The 12,026-nt window shown below is 39.7% G+C and overlaps 1 protein-coding gene across 1 annotated transcript in view; it reads left to right on the plus strand.

The window, feature by feature from the left end:
* LOC117397235 (CXADR-like membrane protein) overlaps nucleotides 1–12,026 on the plus strand; it is a 39,329-nt gene that overhangs the window by 17,476 nt on the left and 9,827 nt on the right. The gene's annotated exons all lie outside the window — the stretch shown is intronic.

Consider the following 12,026-nt stretch of genomic DNA (forward strand, 5'->3'; position numbering starts at 1 on the left):
TTCTTATACAAGACACACAGCCAAAAGGACTTGTATGCACGTGGACTTCTTTGTGTGTGGTGTTTTTTTGTTTTTTTTTATCCCGAAGCATGGTTGCCACATTAGAAGAATTCAGAAAAAAAGCCTAATCTAGCCTAATAATAATAATAATAATAATAATAATAATAATAATAATAATAATAATAATAATAATAATAGTAATAGAGAGAAGGGTTTGCTGAGCAGATTAGGTTAGTTTAAGCTACAGGGGTAAAGGATATAAATTGCACCCGACTGTGTGATGTGCACTGTAGTATAAATGAGCCTATAGCAGAGCCTAACTGAAATAGAGCCGGTGCCTTCAGGATGAACTTGAGCCCGATCCGTCCTTTCCACAGATGCACAGGGCTCTTGGCATCTGGGACAGAACTGAAGATGACTTCATCAGTTCTTGTTATTAAACCCCAGAGAAATGTTGTCATCGCCCTGGCATACAGTAGCATGTGTTCCAGTCTCCCTGACTGCACAGAGACAGCAGTCCCGACTCTCTCCTAACCAACCGCGCAGCGGCTCAGCGTGCTTTTGGGGAAGGAGAGACCCGCTCGGAGACCGCACCTGAATTCCAAAGGGTTGTCCCAGGGGTGTGCCCGTTTGCAGGGAAATGGCTGGGAAAAGGGAAAAGGTTGTTATTGAATTATTTATATGCAGTTTACTGTAATACCTGTAACATCCTTTCTAAATCAATGACATTATTGAAAATCTGAAAATGTGTAACTGCAGTAACATACACATACACTTTCAATAACAGCATTAGCTGGGGTCCTAAGATAGATAGATAGATAGACAGATGGATACTGAAAGCACTACACAACAATAACTTGGTGTATGTTTATCAAGTAGGAGTTCTACTGAAACATCACACTTGTCATAAATGTCCACTGAATAGCACTAAAACACAAAAACAGCAACAAACTGAGACTAAACCACTCCCTTTTGCTAAACATGTGTTTAGTCCGAAATCCAGGTTTTACACACCTTGGTTAAACGGTAACACTCTTCCTATTGGAAAGCCCACCTGACTGAGGAGACTCGTAAAGTGTAATTTTAAGATTAAGACTTAATCTAGTGTATTGACACAAGCGGTGAATTGGGACTAGATAATAAAGGGGTTAATTAGTGGAAGAATGCTCCTGGGTACACGACAACAGTGTGCTACTGCTGCCCAAAGTTTACAGAAAGCCTCAATTACCCTGAGTCGTGTATGATCTAGCAAGTGCCTGATAGTTATAAGCAGCTGATGTGAAACAAATGAAACGACACACAATTAGCTCTAGACAAGCAACGGGCGTCTTCAAAAGTAAAGTCCATTGATCTGTTTCTTGCCTTTGGGCACCATTTCTCATGGCTACAATGGATTGCACTAGGCTTGTATCATGTGTCTGAAAATACCCTGGAGACTGACCGAAATTCAGAACATCACAGGTATTAATTTAAGTAGCATCCCGCGTCTATCGGTGCTGTTTTTAAAATGAAAACCGCAGTTCTGACCTCGACTGAGCCCGGTTACTTTTAAAATGATCTCTCTGGCACTGCAGGATCGCATTTGAAGCCCCAGCCAGTTGACTCCAGCAGGGGGTTGTTTCAGAACCTAAAGATTGTGCCTCCTCTGGATCCTCTTATTAAAAACCCTCAGCAATTTAGCCTGTACGTTTAGTAATGCTAAACATATAGTATTCTTCGACAAACGTTTCGACTAATTTCAGAGCCTGACACACTTTAAAATACCGCTGCTGCAACTACATGTAGCTACACTGTACAGAACACATGTGTTGCATTATTTATTACATGCATGATTGATGAGAATTACATTTTGAAATACATGTTAATATCATATGTAGCTCCAGGCTGATTAATCTAGTAATTGCATTATTTATTACATGCATGATTGGAAGAATTCTATTTTTAAATACATGTTAATATATTACTGTATGTATGCTCAGACTGATTAATCTACTCATCAAATAACCGTGTGCCAAATCCATGCAGCAAATATTAGAAGATGCACTAGTTACCTAAAGGTTTAACTCGTAACCTTTTACAGTCTCACAGTACAACAAATGAGGGCTAGGCATTTATGTTGAGTGTACGGAAAAAAATATATACGATGTTTCTTATTTGGAGCTACAAATTCCAAATACACCACATGGGGATTATTGAGAGCAGTTAAACTACAGGCATTGCATTAGTGCGCTCCTGGAGGCTTCATTAAGAACACATGTTATTTTTATTTATTTTATGGTACTTTTAAAAGATTTTAAAAAAAAATAGAGAGGTTTGTTTTCTAATCCCGTGGCTGCTTCTTGTGCAACAATATAACGTTTTTTCTGAACGTCTGGCTTTGCAATCCGCAGGACAGCTGCGTGTCAGGCTGATAATGTTTGACTGGAAAAAATGTTGCATTTGTCCATGCGGATGTCATGCTTTGAAAACTAGAAACATTCTTAAATTTCCCAACACCCTGAAAAAAAGTTTTGAGATATTCACAGGGTGTGAGCAAGAGAAAAACCAGCTGACACACACCCAGGTCTTGGATCTTTTCAATGTGCTTCAGTGTTTGTGTCCACTTACTTTTGTTGCTTTAAGGTTATTCCTTTGTCTGTGGAGCTCTATGAGACCTCAAGAAATGAAACACACACATGCGTTAGCAAAAAAAATACAATTTCATCTCCCCTAATTCAAAACTGACACTGATATATAAATGTGCTTGAAGGTCGCCATAATGCTGGTCATTAATTGGAAAGTGTCTTGGTAAAGGTCACACTCTGTAATTACTTCTGTCTCCTCTAGAATGTCAGGGAATAGTGGCATGATGATCCACACCTTTTTTTAATTCACATGTCAGAGGCCATGCCTGAAACAATTCAGCACCAGTCAATTAAGATGCTCTAATGCTCAGCTTCCCAACGTGTTGTCAGTGAGTAAGTCATGACTCTCCTGAACAATTCTCATAATTAGGAAACCTACCAAATTCATCGACCCAAATCATCACTATGTGCTGCAGAACATGCAACACAACTCCTTGATAAACCAGTTCTGCTTCTCCCAACTGATACTGTATTCATCCACTCCAAATAATTCCCTGCACATCGAAGATCTAACTGCATTCGTCCATTTGCAATGGAATTGTGGCCCAAAAGTTAGCGGCTTCAGTGTTTTTCTTATGAGCATTTGTTTACCGGTTATTGCAGCCAAAACACCTGTCAAAGAATTTTCATTAGGTTTAAGTATTACTACAGCATATGAGGCCATGTGTTTTATAGTTAAGGTGCTTGTATAGTATAAACAAGATATTTTACTGGTGCAGCGCTGGAACGTCCCTAAACACCGAAGTGGTCAATCTCTGGAAACCACTTCTCTAGCGCTTTTCTAGAAACTTCGGCAGCACATTGTTGAGGCTGCAGACAGTATTACTAGAGACTGGGGGACACCTCCCTTACAAGAAGGTCACACTGCAGTTAGCTAACCTTTACCAGCTGCGTCGCCACAGGCAACTTACCGGAGAGCAACGATGTGCATTGAGTAAGAGAGAGGAGTATCCCATTGGAGCAAGGCTTTAACCTGCTACTCCTCTACACGATAGATAGATTTTTAGCTCTTAGATTTATTTCATACGTGTCACTGACTGGGTCTGAACGAGCAAACCAGTGGCCCAGAATCAATGACTCAGTCCATGGCTGCTTTTAAAACATTTGTAAATGTTGGTACGAAGGATCATAACTGACACAGGTAGACAAGCACTTCGGACCCTGCCTTTGTCATTGCATAGATTAAGGCACAGCCAAAACATGCGTCTACTCCTTTAACATTACAATTTACAATTGAGTGTTTGAATTTGTGGCTGAATTACAACTGGCTCTATAATGCTTTCAATTGCTGTCGATATTAAACCACAGCTGGGATCTGGTTTAATGATCTGTATTATTTGGACAGAGAAATTTAACAAGTTAATTTTAAATTTCAAGTTAATTACAAAATTGCTGATGTTTTATAAACCAGCATTTTTAGACTACGAATTGCACACATTTTAGGAGACTATCCTCAAGTTACATTGGGGTTGTGAATTATATACTGGGTAAATACAGAAGTATACTTGAGTTAAAGTACACAGTACAAGATATTTTTGCTAGGGGAGTATACAAGAGGCGCAAGGTGTACAAAGTCTGTACTTTTTAAACTAGATAGAACCTCAAGGCATGTATCTCAGGTGTAGGTGCATGTTATACACGGGGTGCACGTTATATTTTTAAAAATGATGGTCTTTTTTTTTTAGATTACAAACTAATGAAAAGTTCCAAATTGCAATTTCCCATGCTTACACTATGCATTTATTACTGCTATTTACCTTACTTGCTGTGGTTTGCCATGCTTTCACTATGATTTTACTACAATACTCTATGCTCTGCTTCAGAAGTTCAAGCCGCCCTCAGAGTGCCTCTGACACCTTAAATGAGGATCATATCAATTAAGACATGCAGATTAAACTCCTGTTGCCTTGCAGTTTAAGCTACTTCAGACTTGACGTGGAGCCTAGATCATTTCTCCAAAACCTCTAGGATGTAATTAAACTCAGGCATTATGAGCTCATAGTAAAGTTGGATATGACAAAACTGCATTGCATTGACTGGGAATGGTTAAAGCATAGTTATGTGTTAGTAAATGTTTCTGGCCTGAACACTAAAACTGAGACTATGACTTTGTTCTCTAGCTCGCTCTCCAACTCCCTCGCTGTGTAATTTAAGCACTTTGAGATAAATATTTCCTTTTGTATGTCCAGACCTTTTCCAAAAGAAACAACTTAACGCCACTCAAAAGAAAAGCCAGGACAAAAGCAACCTTTGTGCTTTCTTTCTCAGAAATGAAAAACATTGCTTGATGAATAAGAAGAAAAACAAATCGTTCTCAGTCCGCATGTCCGTCGTAGAGCTCCGGTTTCTCAGTGGCATCGAAACACGTGTTTTCTTTTCATATAGCAAACCGCTGAGCCACAAATTCCGATTCCTGAAGAAAAATGCCCCCGCTGACTGACTGAGCACATACACATGTGATTACAATTAGAGACCGTGGTCTGTCAAATGCTTTCTCAGGACGAGAAATGGCCTTTCTGTTCATAAAGAAACACACTATACTGCAGTTCAGAATCCCAAGAGGATATCAAAGCAGGCTTAATTCTGACTTTTTTTTTCTTTTCTTTGTTTTTTTTTGGGGGGGAGGAAGTTCACACCACATACCTCACGTCACGGAGCGTCAGTGCTGGAAGGCTGTGCAGTGTGCGTAGGTCTCTGCGCTGTGTGTCTTGAACAACACCCCCATCCCCAGGGAGACTTTACCCTTTTGGCTCTGCACACTCCTCTGCTTTAGCTCTCTAAAGAAAACAGAACGACTCAACATCTGGGATCCTAGACAGCAAGAGGGGAGCTTTCCTTAAAGAGCCCTTGTGCATCTGTATCTTTTCTGGGCTGTCTTGATAGCAAGATAGGGGTGAAACGGGACTAGGACAGAAAGCAAAATGTCCCTAAAAGTAGCAGGTTCTAAATGTACCTGACTCTGAATAATATTTAGTTCAACACTGATAATGAACTATTAGTTCACTGTGTTAACTGAATTGACTTTATAATCTCCCTCAACACTTCTGTGCCTACCTGCCTTTGCATGTATGAGGATCTGTGTGACGTGTGTGCACTCTGACCCTTCGGCCTAACTAAACAGTCCATGCTGTGCAGGTTTAATGGGAACCATACAAAGATGGCAGAAAGGAAGTAGGAGGGTTTGGATGGCTCTGTGTTCTTTGCAGAAAGACTAACACAAAGCGGTAGAATTCTGTGAACTCTAGCATTGGAATTTAGTGTAACATTAGACACAGGAACCGTTCTAGAAGGAGAGGAGAAAAAGAACGAGAATTCCTGTAGTCCAGATGTTGTGGAACTAATGCACAACACATTTTATTATTTCAAGGATTACAAATGGGCACAGTGAACTACCACTTAAAATAAACTTGAACATTTATGTACTTAGAAATATTGAAAGAAAATTCCATTCAATGACAAACGTTTCCATGGAGTCTTTTTCAATGCCTTTAATCATTTGTCACTGAATTTCTGTTGATTTTAGTGTTTCTAAATTCAGCACGAGTGTTTGTTATGGGTAATATTTCTGTACAATAAGAATTGGTAATTTAAGTACTAATTTGCTGTGTGGTCCAGTGGTTAAAAAAGAAAAGGGCTTGTAACCAGGAGGTCCCCGGTTCAAATCCCATCTCAGCCACTGACTCATTGTGTGACCCTGAGCAAGTCACTTAACCTCCTTGTGCTCCGTCTTTCGGGTGAGACGTAATTTTAAGTGACTCTGCAGCTGATGCATAGTTCACACACCCTAGTCTCTGTAAGTCGCCTTGGATAAAGGCGTCTGCTAAATAAACAAATAATAATAATAATAATGAACACATGGCTTTCTCTTCAGTTCATCATATACACAAAACTATGATGTATTCCACACTAGTACTAATTTAACTCTCTTTTTAGCAGGGCAGGGAGAGGCATTAAAATGTAGGAGGATAATATTTATTTGTAGTCATTTAATACTTCATCAATATGGTTCTAATTGAATCCAAATAAATCCTGCTTTGCATTCAATCTGTTTATTGCATGAAATTACAACTACCCCCAACCTTTTTGTGCAGTTAAAATGTTAATTGAATTCTGCAGGGGCTTAGTCATATTTTAAAGCCTTCATCAAAATCAATTCATCGTTAGCAGGCAATCGTTTCAGAATGTGAGCAAAGCAATTAGCCCAGTTCAGTTTGTAACTGCAGTACTATCGTGAGGTGAAGAATCACATCACAACGGGAAATTCCCTGTCAGGATCTTGAGCTCTCATCGCCAGTGTGACAGATCATGTGGCTTAGCTCATCTCAAACATAGCCCTTAGTAAGCAATAACAGATTTTTGTTTGGGCGGATTTGATTTTAATGCAATAAATATTTATGGCTTTACTGTGTAAACATGCTGGAAAAGGATACTCTGTCTGCTCCTGATCCTATAAAAACAGACCATAAACTGGGGTCCTGCTGTAATGATCTGGCCCCATGCAGAGTAACTCGTAATTAAAAAGTATTTAAACAATGTTCCTGGCATATTCCTCAAGGGTGAAGTCAGACGCACAGTATTTGTCAGCTTTAGTGGCATTGTAATGTCACCTTCTCTCTCCGTGCCTAAAGCAGATGAGATGACGTTAGATCTTGAAGATGCAGACACTCTACTTAGAGCAAACTCAAGACACATAACAGACCCATTGTTCAGTGATGTATGGGGAGTGCACTATTAAACAAGGTCTAGTTTTAAAAGTACAGACTTTGTCAGGTTGCCAGTAAAGGTTTCTGTTGCTGAATTTAAACAGCATGCCAGTTGTGATATTGTAAAGAACTTCTTTAGACAGTATCCAGGGTTAGATGGGGAGTTTAGGGATCAGTACTCAGGTCTGCTGATAATCCACAAAGTTTGTATACAGAGAGACTAGGCAGAGTAGCCATCCAGTCTTTCCAAGATACATGCTTGGAAATTAAATAATAACCCTTCAGCCCAACTGTCTTCACCTTGTAATGAGTGACTACTCCATCATCCTCTGCAGCACATTCATTTTAAAATGCAGCCACAAAAATCTTCACATAAACGATGGGCTAGATTATCAAAGCTGCTCTCTTTCTTTCAAAGCGTCATTTGCACAATTTTTTCTCAGAGAGGTGAAAAAGCACCCAGTACAGTTGAATTTGCTGTAGAATTGTATTTGCCGCTTCCAGAAAATAAGTACATAGCTTACAGAAGCTTACAGAATCTTGGTATATGTGTTACTTGGCAGAACTTTCATATTGTGCTTGGGACAAGGATGACATAAATAAAGTAGCTTTTCTCCATGTGATGACTTGTCCAGTTTGGGGTTAAGCATACCGCTCTGCTCTGCACAGACCACGCTGTCTGCCAGGTACTTCAGGTACAAGCAACCCTACTGAATTATGATATGTGTATCGGATACATTAGTGTTCCGCTAACCCAAGGCATTGGGAGTAATGTACCGCGTCTACCCTGTTTGTTTGCTATGTAGACCTGTCAAATGGGGTCAGGTATATGCTTTAACACACAGCGGTAGGGCTGAGCAATGCACAGCACGTACTGGAGCAGTTTACCTTGGCTGGCACAACATTGTACAGTGACAGTTATATATGCTGGAAACGAAAACCAAAGGGGATGGATCTTGTATGCCCCGGGAACTGGGTCAGTGAGAAATGCTTTACTGTGTTGTGCATATTTATGGTATGTTTTAGATAATCATGTATGCATGTATAATGAATGCTCACAGAAAGGAATGTTTACTTGTATCCCATTGCGACCATGCAGAATACGGATGGTTACAGAATGCACATGCATTGACATTGCAAAGGTCGTTTTCTTTTCTTTTTGTAAATTATGTTTTTCAATCTGGCAAGCATATAGTGCCATATGAGGAGGAGTATTTTATACAAGTATTCATGGAATGACGGCCTGACGATATGATACACGTAGATTTTGAATCATCAACTACTGCATATCAAATTAAGACACTTGGGATTAATATTTTGTGAAACAACTGTCTGCTTTTCCTTGTGCGGCTCACATCCTTGCCTGGGTTTAAAAAAATAACAAAAATGTTGTGAAGTACTAAATGATATACTTGTATATTAATGAATAACACTAACACCATTACCCTTTCATGGCACAACTGAATGTAGAGGATATACAGTAAACGACATCTTCACAGTATGTTACAGCTCAGAAGAAAAGTGAAAACAGGACTGTTTTTCTTGCTTTTTTATTGCTGTACTGTACAGATAACATTTTAAACATGGACTTATAAGGGATTAGCATTCTTCCTACACTTAAATGCAACCCTTTTCTCTGAAGTTTAGAATGGATGTTAGGAAGCACTTGTTTAAGCAGAGAGTTAGAAATGCAGGGAATAGAGACGAAGTAGGATCTAAAACACTGGGAACATTTGAAAAATGACTAGATACTGTCCTTTATATACAATATCCCCTAGTAGCAGGTGTGAATGGTGTGCTAACAAGTGACAAGCCACGATGGGCCAACTGTCCTTTTGTCCTTCCCAAACTTTTCTCATGTCCTGCTGGAAACTCTCGCAGCTATGTGTTTTTTCAATTCCAATTCCTTTTTAAAATCAATTCCCAATTCCCATTTCAACAATTCCAACACATCACTGATCAAAATTGCAATTGGCAGTATTCTGTTAAAATAAGCTTCTCACAGTGGCAACACATTCCTTACCTTGAAGTCGCTGTTAGTCAATTAAACTGACTTCAAATGAAAGCAGCTGAACAATTATTATGACTTTAAAATATATCAGTTCCACGTCCGGTGCTGCACAGCAATAAAACAAGAAACCGCAGCACTAATAAAAACCAGGGACGGAATACACTGGAGCACAACGACCTCTAGGATAGTCCAACAGTAAGTGTTCAGCCAGCATCGCTTCAGGTCAGCCAGGCTGCTAATTACCATGCATTCCTTTTGTGTTGAGCAAGAAAACTATGCAGATTCAGAAATAAACTCAAACAAGTAAGGAACGAACCTGCTGGAGACTGCGGTCATTAAAGTTGCTAGCATATCACGGGCGAAAAATCCACAGTTCTGTAGGCATTGAAAACATCTTCACATTGCATTTTGCTCCCGAGAGTGCAGTATGCTCTCTCAAAACACACCCACTCCTATATAGTTTCAAGCAGACTCTTATTACATACATTCTTTAATCGTAATGCATGAAGGTTTTTTTTTTTTTAGCTAATCATTTAAACTATTAACAAAGGACATACCTTCAAGTTTAATAAATAAATAAAACACAGCGACCGTTATCTGCTAAATACAGTGAGGAGTCCCGAGTCATTTATTGTAAATTCCCTTTAGCTTAGATTATGTCTACTGTGCCTGTGGGATAATGGTCACTGTGCTCTGAATGAGACTTGCTGAGACATGGAGCATCATAAAAACTAGGTAGAAAGCACTGTCCTATCTGAGCTCATACCCCATAACCATACCGATTGAGGCTGCAGATGACCTGTCTAGTTTTTGAGTGTTAGAAAAACAGCACGTTTTGTGAATTTTCAAGTTTACCATGCTCCCCTGTGCTTTACATGGTTTCATCTGCACTTGTGCACGAGCCTGGCTATCCTACTCCAGCATAATCGGCTATTCAAGCAACATTCAAAACCCACACATCCAGCTCTGACCAGCTCAAGCCTGGTGCTGTGGTGCACCGACTGAATTCTTAACAAGGAATAAATACCTCAGTGAAAGCAAGTTCCTGTGGGTTCAGCCATGATCAGCAGAACATGCCCGGAACATTGGCCTCCACTCTGCACACCAATCTGAACAATCTGAACCAGGGCAGCAGTGTGGAGTAGTGGTTAGGGCTCTGGACTCTTGACCGGAGGGTCGTTGTTTCAATCCCAGGTGGGGGACACTGCAGCTGTACCCTTGAGCAAGGTACTTTACCTAGATTGCGCCAGTAAAAACCCAACTGTATAAATAGGAAATTGTATGTAAAAATAATGTGATATATTGTAAGTCGCCCTGGATAAGGGCATCTGCTAAGCAGTTAATAATAATTAGTCAAACTCAACTCAAACGCTTTCTTCTTCTATAAAAGATCATGGGTAGAAACAGTTGTTGTTTTTTTTTTTTCAGACAGAGAACCAATTAAATGTAATTCGCTGGCCAAGGGTATATGGCCTTGATTCTTGCAATCTGTACCACATATAGCTTTAGAGCAATCATTAAATCCTAATAGTTTGCAACAGTATTTTCAAAATGTAACCCTTTCTTATCCTAGAGTTTGGGGCAACAGAAAAGAGACAACCCTCAATATTATGGAATAGATGTTCCTCACGTCTGTATTACTGTTATTAGCAGCTGCAATTATAACCACCCCTCTTCTGGGTATTCCAGATAGGAATAGTGCAAGCCTGCTATCTCCAGGAGGTCTTGTGTGTTTTTCATTAAGACTCGAAAGTGACCATTCATGGTCTTTTTTTTTTTTTTTTTTTTGGTCTTGGAATTAGGAGAGCAATCTGGATTCTGGGGAGACTTTTTTGAGTAAATACAGTAATAATAATAATCATTAGATGGATCTGTTGGTAAAAGTTAGCAAGGGAGAACCACTTTTACCAGCAGTGGGATGTAAAGAGGTTCGATTATAAGCAGAGACCTAGTTGTAGAGTAGTGCTAAAACATCTAGCAATAGGATTGGACCCAAGCCTCCCATCCTAAGTTGGCTTCCAGTCCTGGTCTTTGTTCCAACCCAGTTCTAAATTGTTTGCTGTAATTGAACTAAATAATCTAATTTTACCTGTTAAACCTGGAGTGGAACGGCCCTTCAAGACCGTGGTTGGGGAATGTGTATTAGAGGACAACTTAAGAACCTCCAGGGACCAGTGCACTTAACTCAGCATGGTGCCTTTATCGTGAAAACTTAACCCGAAGAAAGCAAACATGAAGAGGAAGGATTCTGTAAATACAGCATCAAAAAATGATGTGATAACGTGCAATGTTAGCCATGGAGACCTAAAATAGGGACAGAGTTTATCGACTGGGTAGCAGAGAAAATGCACTTTGCGAGTCTTGAGCACAAGTGAGAAGTGAACTGAAGGCTAGGCAAGAGGTCCCGTCTGCATCAGAGGACAGGATGAAAGTGAGATTTAGCACCCTTTCCAGCATTAGAGCATGGAAGCACAGACAGCAAGTTCAAACCAGGATCAAAACAGGCTACAGAACTAGGGCCTCACACACGGTAAATGTATCCAAAAATGTGTCATTTGTAACTGGGAATAGATGGCTGTGTGTTGTATGGTTTTCTATAAATTTGTTTGCCTAAAATATATAATAGATGGCTTATATTGGTTTTCTATTTTAGAATGTGTTTTCTGAAAAGATGCCCCATTACAAATC

The sequence above is a fragment of the Acipenser ruthenus genome, chromosome 40 (assembly GCF_902713425.1).
Source record: "Acipenser ruthenus chromosome 40, fAciRut3.2 maternal haplotype, whole genome shotgun sequence".
Taxonomy (NCBI): Eukaryota; Metazoa; Chordata; class Actinopteri; order Acipenseriformes; family Acipenseridae; genus Acipenser; species Acipenser ruthenus.